The sequence below is a fragment of the Lonchura striata genome, chromosome 5 (assembly GCF_046129695.1).
Source record: "Lonchura striata isolate bLonStr1 chromosome 5, bLonStr1.mat, whole genome shotgun sequence".
Taxonomy (NCBI): domain Eukaryota; kingdom Metazoa; phylum Chordata; class Aves; order Passeriformes; family Estrildidae; genus Lonchura; species Lonchura striata.
This window is the reverse complement of record NC_134607.1, coordinates 46,493,264-46,510,293: the sequence shown is the minus strand read 5'-3', so window position 1 is coordinate 46,510,293 and position 17,030 is coordinate 46,493,264.

Sequence of the window (17,030 nt, the reverse complement as noted above, 5' to 3'; positions counted from 1 at the left end):
ACAGGAAGCTGCTGTTGATCTCATGGAGAAAGAAGTTTCAAGAAATTTCCAAATATGGTTTATTTTGTGAGTTATGTGAAAAGTAATGAATACCATCATGTGAAAATATCAGTTTTGAAGTTCATAGTTTAAAAAGTTATTTATCACTTTTTAAACTATAAACTTCAAAACTGATTTTGAGTGCACAATTAAGAGAATATTTATATTAGAAGAGTTTACAGTCATTCTAAAAAAATGGGGGGAAAAGATAATTTATTATGTGTCTGTTATTAATGAAAATAAACAACTATTAATCAATTTCTAGTAGGGCAGAACCTATGCAGTGAAAAACTGACATTTCATCAACAATCATTTTGCCCAGCCTGAGACTGTAGAATCTATTGTCTTACAACAGAGACCCTTGGGCACTAATTTGCTTGCTGCTTACAAGAAATTGCCTGTGGCGAGGATTAAATTAAGCACAAAATTTTGAGTTTCAGCATGGAGTTCGACTCTTGGTTTATGAAAGATCACAAACACTATTCACACTGGTAATAATAATCGATAAAGTATTGGTTCAAGCATCTAGTAGAGACATTAAATGCTTTACATTTTGTTGTACTCTCTTGCCATCAAAAACAGAATTGGATCTTGTTCAAAGGCTAATGCATGAGCTTTACAGAAAGGTGAAAGTCACTGATGAAATCTGTAGACAATTACAACAGCTGATACCAGAATGTTTCCTCCATCTCCAGCCCACATATGTGTCTCTGCCCTCCCTGGGCAGATCATGCAGCAGGGAAAATGGTGAAGGCCCTTGAGAGGAAGTAGCTGTGGCTCAGCTGGGGCTGTGGGATGGACTGAGGGGGGTAATGTGGGGAAGGGGAAGTAGAGGGTGGGTTGCAGTTGGGAACAAAGGAACTGTGATGGCAGTGGGAGGGTGGCTGCCTGAGGGGCAGTAGCGTTTTTCAGGACTTTTCAAAGTTATGGTCCCATCCATATCCCCAGTGGGTGCTTTTCTTTTCCCCTCCTCATCCCAGCCCTGTTCCCTGCCCCATCCCTCCTCACCAGCCTGGGAAGGGGATATGTGTCCTCCCGCTTGGTTTTGGGCTCCAGCGGGACACTGTTCCTCATACCCAGAGTTTAATGGTGCAGACTGCAAGAAACATGACTTGAGCTGATGCTAGCAAGCCTCTAGGTATGGCAGTAAGGCAGTGCAGGCTGGAAAACACACAGTATTCAAACAGGTCATATCACTTCTGTGTGCCCTTGGCTGCTCTTCTGCTGCAGTGCATGCTTGTTAAACGAAAACTAGTGAAGTCTTTCTTCACCATGCTGTGGCCACTGCAGTGACAAACACAGCATAAAAGAATCCTTTGGAATGGGACTCTTGCCTGTCCTGTTGAGTGTCTGACCGGGCTAAGTCTGACACGTACTTGCAGACACCACTCATGACGTGTTCGTGCTTTTGTCACCTCCAAACCAACAGCTGCAGACCTGAATGTGGTAGCTCAGCTGAGAAAATCCTTGAGAAAGGAAATGAAACAGAATTGTTTTGTGGACTGACTCTGTAGAGGCCAGGATACAGAAACTGAAGTAATTTCAAATTAATTTACTGTGCCAGGTTAGTTTCGAGAGCAGTATGGAGCTGAAAACTCAATTAGTTTTTCAGATCGCTCTATTGATTTATAAAGCCAAGGACCATATGGAACTTAAATGTATAACTGAATTAGTATCCTGCAGCAATACAGGTAAAATGCAGAAAATATTTTATGGTTGGATGAATTACTACACCTGCAGGGATATTCTAATTTATTTAGTTCTCTTTTATAATTTTTTGTTACTTTGTTGGCAAGATAGTTCTCAGGAGTTTTCTTTAGGTATCTTACTTCTCCTACTCGCCTTAGAACAGCTAAAAAAGGCACCAAATTTATGGTTGTAGGATGTGCATAAGGTGTGTGGTAAAAAATGTTTACACTTCTTTTCCTTACATCCCTCTTAATTTAATTAAAATTCTAGAGTACACAGTGGGCCTTGCAAAGACCACAACTTTAGTCACTAGACTTGGCATAATTCTAAAAGAGAAAGGAACTTCATTTAAAGATGATGAATCAGTGAAGCTGTAAGTGAGGCTCTTATTTACGACAAAAACTAAGAACATAGGTTTCCCTCAAAGTACTTAAAATTAATTATGTGCCAAAGAAACTTAAACCCCATTTTAGAAGCCTAAAAATGAAAGAATTTTTGATGTCCTGTGCCTCTGAGTATATAATTCTTCACCATTTTATCATCATTAAATTATATATTGTTTTTATTTGGCATAAAAATTTGAAATTTCTTCTTTTTCTTTCCATGAATTCTACTTAGTTTTGATATTTTCTTTTCTTTCACCCATTCATGTGCCTTGTGGTTTCTATTCCAATGCAGAAACAAAAAAATGTAACTGCTATTTTCATTTTAGTTTTCTAGTTCAGAGAAGATGTCTCATGATTTTTATTGTGTTGTCATGATGAAAAAGTGCATCATAAAATACTGATGTCTCACAGACCAGTTTGACTTTGTAGTCACCTAACCCATAATCCTGATTGTTAAAATTCTCTTACTGACCATTCCTAAGACCCATTTTATCAAAGCTTACTGAGGCCATCCCTATCTCAAGCCTAAAAGCACAGTTGCCTCCATGCCCTGAGTTTTTCCTTGCAGGACTCCTCCATAGGCACAGTCTGTTTGCACCTGCAGCACCACATCAGCCCATGTCACCCCACCGGGCTGAGACCTGGGTGGGATCTGGTGAGTGCCAGGCAGCTCTGTGAAGGGGAATCTGGCCTACACAAAAAAGATGCCTTCACACTCAAAAGTAATGTGTTAAGGGTCTTGTTGAATTTTTTTAAGCTAGGGTTTCTCAAAGGCTTTAGAAGGCAAGATGGGTTTTCCTGTTCTTGATCCTTTTCCAGCTTGTCCTTGTGAGTCTAAATTACAATAAATATAGATCTTAAGGAGCTTAAGGTACTTTGTTGAATTCCATACATTAAAAATACAAGAAAAAAGTGTAAAAAATATTTTAAAATATTTTAAATCACTGAGGTAATTTGTGTGTAATAAAGCAAGAATATTAATTAATTAAGAAGATAATAATAAATAAGATTAAAACTACATGTCTTTTTAAAAGCAGGTTAGAGCAATGTGTTACATAAATGACAGACACCAGATGGCTCCACCTCCTTAGAAATCAGACATTTGTGTAGTTTCAGTGGGATGAAAGGTGGGCCTTGAGACAGGGACTGTGGTCAAATCCTGCCTTGAAATCCGGGTGGAATAGACTTATAAAATTGATTATGTAAGTTGCAAGCATGTTAGTTCATGCTTTGTTATATATTCTTCCAAATCATAGCTAGGGGCAGGGGATATAAAAAAATGAAGCATTGAAATTAAGAGAAGAATGTAAATTGAGGACCAAACAAGATAAGAAATTCAGTAACAGGTCAGAAACTACAGAAATATGGAAATTTCTGGTATAAAAGCCAGATTGGACCTAGTTGACCTATGGCCTTCCTTGACATATAAAGAGTCTCCCAAAATTAGTGTTTCTTCATTATTATTTTTAATTTAGCTTTTGTGAATCTGAAGACATCTGAGCATGAAGTATTCTTATGCAATTCTATTAACTCAGTTTTTAAGAAAAAATAGAATATGAAAGAAAGTAAAAAAGGTGAATTAGTATCTTGATGGTGTAACAAAAGACCAACTTTTTAACATGTTCTGATGTTAGAGACTAAACCAAACATTTGTTTATGTGTCTTATATTGTGTTTGTTTCTTCTCATTATGTAAATGGAGGAGAGAGAACATTGCATGCCCTTTTGTTGTCATTGTGCTGTACTCAGTGGTTTTGTTACAAACAGATACTGAAAATCTAGGGAAGTGCATCAAGGCAATAGACTTGATAAAAGTACATTAAAGGAATGAATAATCCAAAGGCAAATACAAGGATGCTCCTTGGCTGAAGTCTGAGTGGAACAATAGAAGACATTTATAAAAGAACAGATCAAGTTCAACTTGAGTGTGAATATTTCACAGGTGGTGAACTTCTTATGACAAGTTTGCACCTTTTGATTTTTAAGTACTAACCACCTGCATAGGAATGATATTGTATGTCTTATTAAAAGTTTCCTAGGGCATAACTCATCCAAAGCTACGTAGTCAGTTCTTCAGAAAAGAGTATGTGAGAGAAAGCATCCTCATATTAGAGAGATCCAAGGAAAAGGAAAAAAGGCAATTAAAAATAAATGAGAAAAATCAACTGGACCATTAAATTAAGTCATTTTATATTCACTTAATTGAATCAGCTGGCAGTTTTCCTAAAATGCCCCTCATTGATAATGCTCACCATCACCCAGGGAACTTACTTGAAAACCTATGGTCTCAAGGACAGTGGCTGAAAAATGGAATTAAATAGCTCAACCCCACAGCTAGGTGCCACTGCCTGTTGCACAGGAAGTCCTTTATACTCAGTCAGTGAAAGCAAAAATCAAAATGATTGCTAAAGTAATCTGTCTGCCTATGACTGTTTCCACTGTATAATATATTTATATGAATGAGATGCTTGCCCCCTCAGTTAGGACAAGTAAAACTCAAACGAAAGGATGTTGTGTTCAAGGATACTCCACTGGAAATTGCACATTTCTGAGTAGACTCTGGTTGGTGCAATACAGTTGCATGTACAATGTACTAATTATTTAGAAATGTTGGCTATTTATATAATAACGCTTTGTCATGAGCTGTCAAGATTGTGCTGGGGTTGCATCTGCTCCCAGCTTGGCTCCCATTCCTGCTGCCTTGGCAATTGCTTTGTTATTCCCGGCAGTTGGGTTTCTCTTGCCCAGTGCTTTGCCAGAAAGCCAAATTTACTATTGGTCTCACCATGTTAAGCATCATGCTAGCTTAAAGTCTGCAGTAGACTTTCTATTGCTAGGATGAGTAACCAAGACACAAAGAAAAAGATTAATTTTGAAATCTGAGACTGAGACATATGATTTATAGAAGGAAATTCTAGTGGTTTTAAACCACACAGATTTGTATCAGGATTATATAATGTCAACTCTTTTTTTTTTTTTTTTTTTTTTGGGTGAGGGTGGGTGGGGTTGAGGGTGGGGAGAATATGATGTACAGTTAAAGTCAGGAAATCAATTATATTTTCTTTTAAATTTGACATAACAATGTAAATACACTTTCCCCCTGCTAGATACCTGGGAATACCAGAGCTTTCATTTACTTCCTCTTTACAAATACTTTTGACTATGGTCTCATATGTAAGGTTTAAAGCACAGAAAAATTAGATTTATATTCTTTAATACTTGACATCAGAAGCTAAAATAATACATAAATTATCATAATTTTGACAGGCACATTACAAGTCACTGTTTCCCAACCTATCTGTGTGCATATAAAACTAACTCTGATTTTAAAGGGAATTTGAGGCAGACTGACAGGAGAAGCACTTGCCCTGTGTTTCAACAGGTCAAACTCAGATCTATTATTCTCTTTTTGTGTTGGCTTTTAATGTTGTCTCTTCTGTATGTGACCTGAAGAAGGACACATGCTCCTGTTAATATTTCCAGCCCCTACAACTCTTTTAGTCATTTAGTAAAAGTTATTTTTGTCCTTCAGAGGTAATCTATGGATGTGTCTAGAATGTCATGCTCAGAACAGGATCATCTCCAAATTCTCTGTTGCTCACACAACAGATGCACTCACCCCTTGTATAAATAGGACTGCAAATCTTCAGAAATCTGCTGAAAACACCTGGCAGATTCCAATCAACCTCAGTGAACTTTGTGTTTTGTATGAGCAATTTCAAATTCTTGTATTTTAAATACATGATGGATATATAGTTGATTCTCATAAAGACAGGCATCTGGTGGCAGGGTTGTGAGTGAGTTCTGTGATTCAGTGGTGTACTTCCCAGTACAGAAAGGAAACCTAGAAAGATGGCTGAGGAAGATGTAAACCAGCATATAGCACAAAATTAATATAAATTACACTCCCCAGAAGAGTATGTGAATAGGCAGATGCGGTAGAGGGCAACTCCATTGAACTGCTTATTACAGAATAAATGATAGCATCAAAAAGTAATACAGCTCAACGATACAGGTCATTGACTGAGCCATCTCTGCTGGGAATGATTAAAGGGGCATTTAGCCCTACTAGTTGACTCTCTAGGGTGCTGAAAAACATCACATCAATACAAATCTGCTTAGCTGCTCACAGAAAGAATGACATCATGGAAACATAAATAAGCTGCTGACTCCCAGCCTGAGGAATAACAGCAGCATTTTGGATTTCAGGAAATAATGAATAGCACAGTGGAAGACAAAACAAATGAGCTAATCAGGCCACCTCCAAATTATATTGCATTCAGATGTGTTCTCTTGCCAGTGGATCAAGGCACTAGAGTCTCATTTTTATGCATGGCTGAGGAAGCAAAACTGCTGCTACTCAAAACATCAATTTTGAAAAAGTCACATATAAAAAAATAATATAAGCGATAATACAGGAAATGCTGGAGTGGTCTCTATAGTCATCTCGTTTGCAGCAGAGAGTATTGTTAGGGCTTGTTTTTCCAGTAGATACATAAGCAGTGTATGCTGTATTTAATGGAACATTGTTTCTGCTGCTGCAGGAAAAACTGCACTATAATTATCAATAATTCTAAAAGGACTGTATGTCGCTAGGCAAAGGCAAGATCTAAGACACCACTCAGATACTGTAGGATTCTATTTCCAGTAACAAGATTCAGTGGGACTGCAAACTAAATTAAACCCCTGGCTTTATCAGCTTGTTTTGTAAGAGGGTTTTGGACTAAGGTGCACACAACTCTTTTTAAATCTTACAAATCTAAGATAGAAAAGTTCAATGAAGTATGTCCTTTTAGAAAATCAAAATATTTTATATTTCTTTGTTATCCCTGGGGGAAAAAATCCTCAAACCAAAACCATAATTTATTACTTTAAAATCTATCTTACTTCAAGGATACTATTGGCTTCTATCATGTAACAAAACTGTACTTTAATAGAAACACAGAATGAAGTTCTATGGGTCTTTCAAACCATATACATGTGTACCTATGCAACTCAAAGTTCCTTAAGAAATCAGACACAATTTTTATATCTGTGGAGAGAGGATACTTTGAAAAGCATTTCAGGCAGATTTTTTTTTTCCCAGGAAACATCCAAAGGCTGTCTTATCCCTTTCCTGTGGAATCAGAAAACTGAATAGTGCTGAATTTTTTTTATGTTGCAATAAAAAACCCAAGTAATTATGTCTTTTGTTTATGCAGTGATATAATTTTTCTGAGAAATATGTATTTCTTTTGCAATTCCTCTAATGATATAGGGCAGAAATAGTAGCCAGCTGGCAAGTAACAAGTAACGCTACCAAGGCATGGCAGTTTTTGAATATAAGATGAGCAGTAAGCAAGAGTTAAATATAGGGAGTATGAATTATAAACTGTGAGGTAAGAATTATAATTTCTTGTACATAAAGATTTTTGCTGTCATTACAATTTAATTAAGATGTGAAAATGCAAATCCTTCTACACTCAAATAAAATCAGATTAGAAGAATGACATCTATACATAGGTTTATTCTGTACTAATATTGTAATTCTGTAATTAACTTTAAAGTAAAAAAGGAAGCCTTATTATTGCAAGAAATGTTTCTAGATATTTTGAAGGAATTAGCACCCTGAGGATAAGAAAATACCCATACATCTGCAGGGAAGTCCTGTCTATGCACAGTTATAATCATTAATGAAAATTCACTGTTCCAGGAATCTTCTATTTAATCTGTCTTGTGTGAGGTTTCAGTGTGAAAATAAAAAGAAATATAGTGATTCTATTCCCTATGTGGTATAGCTGATATTTCATAAGAAAACTTGGAAGACCTTTTAAAAAGTTTGTAATCCAGACTCCCCTAAATGATATGGAAAGTTATATCAAAGTGATGGGGAAAAGAGTACTTAGGTATAATTGGGTTTTATTTATTTATTTATTTATTATGAAATGTTACTTTTACTGTGAAAATTCTCTTTATTAGTACAACAAAGTTTTGTGAAAATTATGAGTCCTTACAAAGCACAACTGCTTCCTGAAGGAGAAATGCTGTATTTATTTATCCTCACAGGTGAAGTGTGTGGTCTCTATGACTTAACTATATGGCTATCATTGTCTCAGTTCTGGTGTGTGAGGCTGCTGTTCTTCTGATTGTAGGCAGGAAAACAGTCAAAGGCACCAGCTTTTTGATTTGAGTCTTAGAGATACCTCTGCTACTCTACTGATTTCTGGAGTTCTTCTCAGGGAAAATGAATACATTTCACCTAAATGGGAGATATGAAAAAGTAAAAAGCATGTTCTCCACACATATATGCACATGGAAAAGTAAAGCTTTTGCTTGAATAAGTAGGTGGGGAGAACGGGAGAAAATTCTGCTGAACTGAATGCGTACAACCTGACTTCAGGGAAAGGTCAGAAATAAGGATAGGGATGAAGCAAACGTGGTTTTTTGATAAGAGAGATTAAGAACTCTTGGCTTTCCTCTACTTAACCTAACTTTTTGCAGTTCAGCCTCATTCTGAAGTGCAGAGCACTGTTGGCTGTAAGTTCAATATGTAAGTCTTTAACTTACATATTAAGTAGTAACTATGTCCACAATTTACTGCTGTCAGCCCCAGCAAGCGTGCAGGACAGCTGTAGTCTGTCAAATAAAACATTACCTTCAGTTATAGTGGAGGGGTGATACTAAGCTCAGTGACTGCCACTGAAATGACAGACAAATTAGTCCATGACAAAAGTTCATCGCATTTCATCATTCTTTCATTTGCCTAGTCAAAGGATTCAGTTATGCTGCAGTAAGATCAATCCTGAATTCTAATGACTTCTGGATAATAAGGGGATGTTTTGATTAAGTCTGTCACATGCCCTTCTTCCAGTGTATTTAGTCTAATAAAAAATGGTTATTGGTCTAAGTGAAAAAGGTTATTTGGAATATGCTTTACTTGAACCCCGTGGACCTTGGATGTGTTTACCCTCTCTGCAGGTAAGAAGAAGAAGCTGAACATGAGAAGAAGCTGAAGCCTCTTTGCTACCAACACTTGCGCACTTGTTCACCTGTTTTTCATTATTGTTTTATTTTGCAGCTGGAATGAGATAGAACATTATTTATCAAGTATAGTGAATTAGCTCATGTTGACTGACAGGGGTATAAACCTAATTTTTATTCAGATATTATGCTGATTGACCAAAATTTGTAGCTACCAGACAAAGTTACAAGAAAGCATTATTTGGGAAAGTCATATCTGAAGTATTACTGGGTTTCAATCAGAATCAGCTAGTGTAAGCCTAGATGATGTTTCACATATCTATCCATCTGACTTCTTAGCTTCCTATCTGCCAGATTTTATTGAAGCACCAGTTTACTACATTCCTCAGCCTCATCACTTTTCATTACATATTCTCATATATTTTACTTGATTGAAATGAAGGCAAATTTTAATTTGTTTTAAAATACAATTTCTTTCCTAAACAAAGCATATAATTGAAAGTATATTACTTAATTAACTAGATAAGATACCTGGTGAGCAGAACTGATTGTAAAAAAAAAATGACAATATTGGAAGTGGTATTTTTCAGCTCAGACTTCCAAACAAAATAGTCTAGACAAAGAGAAGGAAGAAGAGAAGAACAGCAACATGGAGTTTTCAGAGAGTAGATTTAAAATGTTATTCCAAGCTAATTTTTATTCCATAATTTTCTTATCTGGCAAAGGATTGTGCATCTTCTTAATTTTAAATATAAGTCCCTTGGCATTGAGTTTAAGAAGAAGATTTAGTAGAGCTGTTTAGAGTATAGTTTAGTGCTGTTCAAAGTATATATTTGAGAAACGGATGGATATTTTTAGGATCTATAAGGCTTTTATGGGTAAGTATGCACTACCTAATACAGCTTTACTGAATTTTAATATGTGTAACTGAATAACACTTAGTCTTTAAAAATTCATTAAAATGGCAAGAAACTTGAATAGTAATTGTAATTTGACATTAGTTCTGTCTCTGTATCCTTATCAAGTACTTTATTCCCTACTTCTCTGTGCTGTACTCCCAAACAGGGAGAGCTTATGCTCTCTGAGCAACGGAAGTATTAGTTTCTGATTTGACAGACACATTCTCTGGTGTTTATCTCAAACATATCTCATTGAGGATTGAATAATTAATTCCAGCCAGGGAAATTACAGGCTGAACTCTGATCTTTTTTTTTTTTAGTGAAGCATAACATTTTCATATAAAAAGTCAGAAGTCTTCAGGCTTTTTTCTACCATTATAACCTCCCCTCAAAAAGGCAATCACTGTAAAGAAATATAGAAATTCACCAGAGTATGCACATGGTTTCAGAAAATACTTATAGAATGGAAAAACTGTGAACAGATTTTTTTGCATCTGTGTTTATATCAAAGTGCTGTAAATAAATGCAGGATACATTAATTCAAATATGCCAGTTTGGCAGCCTGCAGCATGTAGAGCACTAGTTTTAAATCAAGTTTAGCTGACATTGCACAGAGTCAATCACTGCAGAAAGTTGTCACAACAGGAGAGCAATTAAAGAGATTTATAGATCTGATTTCCAATCAGGTCAAATGAAGTAAGATGAAGAAGGGTCAACTTTACTAAACCTTTTTCCAAACACTAGGCTGGAAAATGCTGAGTTAATCTGTCTGCCAGAATTGAGAATCTTGGATGCAAAGATCAGAAATTGCAGTTTCAAAGGGGAATAAAGAACCTCTCTGATGTCAGTTCAAAGAATCCACATTCCTCTAGACTCAGAGTGTCATGGCAGTGTTTTAAGAAACAAGTGCATCAAGTTTGCCTATGAGGAAAGACAACATATGTTAGTTCTACCTCTGCATTTTGTGGCTAGTCTAATGTACCAGTGCATGGAAAGGGCTGACAAGAACTGACTCTTTATGTGTGAGATGGTTGTCCCTGCTGCAGTGGCCTGGTGGATGCAGAAGGTTTGGGCCAGCTTCTCGTATTCATTTTGCTATCTGTGCAGATAGATACGGGCTAGCTGCTGCAGGTTTAAGCCTATCTTAGATTTGTCTTCATTAAGTGGTGGTCACAGTGACTGGAATTCATCCTTGACCAGATATTGACACCTGCATCTGAGCTAATCACTTGGCACTCCCTTGGTTATCAGTCTCCATTAAAGTCAGCAGAGAAAAATGGGCAGCTTTAGAGCAAAATTTATCTTATGCTAAAGTAGGCATTGGAGATAGGTGAGATGAATCACATGCTGTGAGTGCTTTTTTGAGTCTGTCAATTAAAGCAGCCTAGGTGTGAGCATCAACCCTGAAGACTTCTTGAAGCAGGTGAGATGAATCTTCCCTCCCAGGTTGCAGAATCAATGGGGGAGTGCCTCCTGGAATTTTTAGGTGTATTAGTCTCCTTTTTCAAGACCAGTGCAGGACCCTGCTGGGTTTGTATTAAGGAAGTTAGTTTTCCTATATGGGCAAAGCACAAAGTTTTCTGTCAGAATGTCTAACCCACAGTGTATCAAATGTACTGACACTAGGAATCAAGAAGGCCTCACTAAAGATAAATGTTTCATTAAGATAGAGAGCAAGTGAACTAGCACTTAGTCCCTCAGACTCCTCCAGATTCATCAGCAGGCACATAGGTGCAAAAAGTTTTGTATGGTCAGGTGTAACTGTACAGAAAAAGAATAATTGTGTCAAAGAAGAGAGAATCTTTGTTTTTAACTTCCTAGCACACTGTTTTATACCTTTTTCTGAATCATCTGCTACTTTCTGCTTTTGGACAATAATCTCAGACAAGGATGAGTGGTCCTTTTAGTTTGATCTTCAGCAGAATAGGACATGTTGCATATTGCCTGAGGAACAGTTTCTTAAAAAATTATGCTCGTTCTGAGCTCATCTATCTCCATTTCTCACTAGCTAGGAGAGCTAAGATTGCATGGATATCAAAGGTGAGTATACACACACCAGTTTTGCCATGACTGTAGGCTGAATGTCATGAAAAATGTTACCTCTTCTGAGCTGCTTCTCCTGGCTACTGAGGCATCGTTCTCTATTACCCTGTATTTGCTGTTATATTTTCACAGACAAACACATTAAAGCACTGTTCTAATTCCAACTAGTTAATCCAGATGTCAACCGCACAAGAATTATCCTCATTTGCAAAGGGAGCTTAAGGAGTGTGGTTTACAATAGGTAAAGTTCAGCATAAATTTTTCTTTTTCTGTTTGTCATCTTCATGAAAGAGATCTAGTGCAAAAATTTCAGACAGCACAATCCTAGAGGAATAAATACGTATTTGTGTGAAAGGGCCTTCTTTTCTAGAAATACATATATGCATATTTTTAAGTGCAAGTATTTAAAGGAAAAGGAAATAAATTTCAGTGGAAATATTTTCATGTAAAAATGCAAAGTAGAAAGGCAAATTCCAAATCTCTGCAAATGAGAAATGCACTATCCAGTTTACAGTTCTAGCTGTAAAAAATAAATTTGAGTCAATGTTATTAGGCTTCCTAATAACCATCCATATTCTGGTTTCACTTTGCAGGAAGAAGTTCAAGTTAAAGTGTTCCTAATGACTTGAAGCAGTAGCTTTATCAAGTGGTATATTTTGGAGATGCTATGGCAAATATTTTATTTCTCTGCAAAAATACATAGGTAGATAAGTAAGAAACTAAGACTTTGAGTCAAACATGGTCTGAGACAGGGCAGTTCTGGATGCTTAACCCTGGTTAGGGCAAAGTCAACAACACATGAGAATGGTTTCTTGGTGGTGAAAAACAATCTCCCACATTTCTTTAAAGTGGTAAGTATTTCTGAGTCTTTAAGTCTGCTAGGTCTCCTTAGATTTCATGTTACTTTAGTGTCTTCAAAAGCCTCACTTTGATAAATTTTCAACAGTATTATGCCTGCCAAAATCAGCAAGATTTCTCCTTAGTGCAGGAGAGTGTGTTGTTTTGTTTAAAAACAGGGGAATTCCTGGTTGCTGCAGCTGACTGAAGTATCCCGTGGTCCCAAGAGTTTTTATTCCTCTAACTTCAGGTCCAAGCCCATATGGCTGTGCTGTACTGACTGTGCATGAGGAAAATCAAGGCATCTGTTTTACTGTAAATTTAATATTCTAATTTGTCTCAGGGGGGTAATGTTGCCATTCCTGAACAGAGACCTCCTTTTCCTGTCCCTCTCTCGCCTTTCTTTCTCCTCCCTCTTCTCTCCACACCACAGACCACTTTAACAGCTGTCAGCCATTTGCAGGGCCTTGTAAAATGTTATCACTAGAAGGGCTTCCATGTCTTTGACATTAATCTGTCTTCAAGAATTATTGGCATAACAGCTGAAAATACAGTTTGCTTTCAACAGACTAATTTCTGTTTCTCCCATATTTTTCCAACCTCCTCGTTCCATCCTTTGTGGAATACTTCCTCCTTGTTTTTGCAGTTAAAAATATAATGGAGGAGACCAGCCTTCACCAGGCTGGGTCTGAATTGCCTCCTTCAAGTAGGCAAAGCCTGAGAGAACAGTAATGTAAAACGTAATCTGTATTCCTGTTGTTATTTTCATGAAATAGAAGCTAGTATGGAAGAATGTCTGCAAAAAATCTGGTTTTCAGAATCTATAATTTTCAAAAGATTTCATACAAAAACGATAAATTCCCTTGTTATACACAAATAAAAATGACTGGTAGTTCTCCAGAAAAATCCAGTTTAATTTGCTATTTACTTGTATAAATTCAAACTGTAGTTATAAACAACCATTTTTGTTACATATGTTCATTATCCTGGAATGCTCTGGTAATTTCTGAGGACGGCCTGTCTGTTCAGAGGCTTGCTGTCATCCTTCTAAATTCGGATCTGCTTCTATTTGAATAAAGTTATGCTCTCTGTCCTAGAGTAGCAGGAGCAAATGCCAAGTGGTAACTCTTACCAGCAGAACCTTTGGCGGCCTGCATTCCTCAGCACCATTTAAACCACAAAGGCTTCCTGCGTGTGATTTTTAAAAACCTTTAGATTGACTCTTATCCTCTTACATTCACAGCATGACATATGCCATAGGAACACAGCTCTGCAAATGTGCTTCTAAAATTATTCAATTTTTTAAAATTTTCCCTCAGCTGTAAAACTGAATGCCTTCATTATGACATGGCTAGTTTTGCAAAGGCAGCAATAAAGGTTTCTTAAAAATAATCTAAAGGAGATTGCTACATACTAAAATAAGCAATGTATTCAGTCTCTTTCATCTTGGTACTTTGATGGACAGCGGTGACTGATGTGTCTCATTGGGAAGCTAAGAAAATCACTTCCCCAGGAGTTTAAAGGTGCCATTTGATATTTTATAGCTCTCTGAGAAATCAGTTTTTACATTCAGATACTTTAAAAAATGTTAAAAGGGATAATTGGTTCAAAATAAAACATTACTTTCTTATGTCTTGATTCAGTGTAATGGTTCAGGGAAACTTCAGAACTTTTTATGAGAAAAGAAGGAATCAACTTTGTATTTTAAATATAACAAAAAGTGATTCAAAGCTTTGAAATGTCTATGAGCTGCAGGGGAGGGGAATCAATGAGCAAAGGCCAGCAAGGATGAGTTTAATGGTAATGAGTTTACTCTATGGTTCTGTGTTCTTTTGAGTTTCTCATCTTCTGTATGAAGACTAGAAAGCTCCAAGATAGAATCATTATATTGTATAATCAGTGGGAATTACTCCAAATCAGTGAGCGATCAGTGAGAATAACTACAAAGAGCCCAAGTTAAAATCTCATGTTGAAAAATAAATTGAAATGTTTTAAAATGTGAGTTTATTTTTCACTACATTAAATTAATAATTTCTCCTATTTTTTTTTTCCAATACCAAAAAATGTCTTGAGTCTTGTTGACTTCATGTATTCAGCAATGAAGAACCCTGATCTTATAATGCAAATCTGTTCAAATCTCATTTGATTGCCTAAATTTAGATGGATAAATGCTTCAGATTTTTTCCTGTAGGATCCACTCTGGGTAATGTTCTGCATGGAACCAGAGGTGCAATAGTGCACCCATGTGAAGGATTGGCCCTAAATGCTAATCACTGTCATGAGGACAATCACTGGGAAAAATATTTAGGTTTTTTGGTGACATTCTACAATAGAGCTGACCATGCCTTCTATGATATTACTCTGTTCCTAGGAAAGAAAAAATACTTTTTTATTCACAGGAAAAAAATGTTTTACATTATCTGAAGAGGACCTTGAGGAGCAAATTAATTTGGCCTAACAATAGAAGATTTTAAGTGCCACACAGAAAATGTAGCACCTGATACAATATTCAGGAAAATAAGCCATATCTTTTGTGTGTCTGGAAATCTGCTCCACCTTTGGAGACACTACAGCATGTTTCTATGGAGGCAAATAAAAAAATGAATTACCACATTCAGAACTGGTATGGAGGAAATAGCTGATAACTGATCTGATCTGATCTGCGGCATTTTGCTGAGAGTCATAGCTGACAGCTGTGTATAAAAAAATATTAAAAACATTAACAGGTTCAAGAGGTGAAATTATAATACTAAATTACTTTCTTGCATGGTTGTATTGCCATGTCAGAGGTAAATTAGTTAAGTGGCTCCTATGAACATCAAAATTTTTCTGAGAAAAAAATAAAATAGGAGTGCAATTGCTTGTTTAAATTTGAAGGCTCTGTGTGCTTTCTCAGAGAAGAAACTAGGGTTTTAGAAATACTGAACTAGAATTTTGCCCATGTTGATACTATCAATCATTTCTGCATGCTATCAAATTCCAAACCAAGATATATTTTGCATTGTGGGACCTAGCAAGGTTGCTAGGCACCCCTGGGAATTAATTTTATTATTATGCACATCACAGGGTCATCTGGGGGTGTCATTTCCAAAAGAAACAGTAAAATAAAAAGCTCCATATCTGTCAGGTTAAATTCCAAAGCATATTAACCTTTCATCTAAGCAGAGTGAATTTTAGTTAAACAATGAGGGCCATTCAATACTGAGCATTAGCTTTCTGAGTAATTTACACTTTGAAATTGAAAAGGCTCTCCCTGAAAATGCTACTTTGAGTCTTAGAATGCAGTTTCAAAAAACACCAAGAAACATGCAAATGGAGAAACCCTGTTAGGTGGGGAAGCACAAAAGAGCTGCAAGGAGAGCTCTGACTTCAGTTACCTCTAATATTAGTTGCAATGTGGTGCAAGGAATGTAGTTCAGCATTGGCTGAAGGCAGAAATACAAAAAAATGTAGAGATTTTCATAAATTTCTTGTGGGATGGACTGCCCCTAAGGTAAGAGCTGCTCTGTTTGCTGTGCCTTCCAAATTTTGTCAGTGCAAAGAGACTTCTACCATCTTTGGTATCATAAATATACATAAACACTTTATAGATGATTGTTATCAGTTCATTTGTTGGGTTTTTGTGTTTGATTAGTTTGTTGTTTTCTTTTTTTTTTTTTTTTCCCCAGGAGAAGTGTCCTTCACATGAAGGACTATTTTTTTACATTTTTAATGAGGTCTTTTAGAGCTTCACTGCAGTAACACATGGTATATACCTGGCACAGTAGTAGTGCAAACAGAAGATCCTGAAATGCAGACTGGAGCTGGAAGTATTCGAGCTTGCCTCTCTGTTTGCTGCAATGTGTTTCCATGGCAACCAGATGCTATAAAAATGTTCTCTCTAAATATATTGCATGTGCTCTTCTTATTTTATAATTTTCCCCTTCTAGTTATCAGTTTCTATAAAAAACAATGTTATGATATTTTGTTTATTCACTTATCAAAGTAGTTTTGTATTTATTTTTTATTATTAACCACATCAATTTTAACAGCTTATGTTGCCAGAGAAGATAGAAAGCTAAATGATGAGTCACTGTGGCAAATAAAAATGTAAATTCTGGCCATGAAATAAACAGTCAAGGTGAATACGCAGATCAGTTAGCATCAGACAGAGATATTTTTGTTCATACAAATTTATT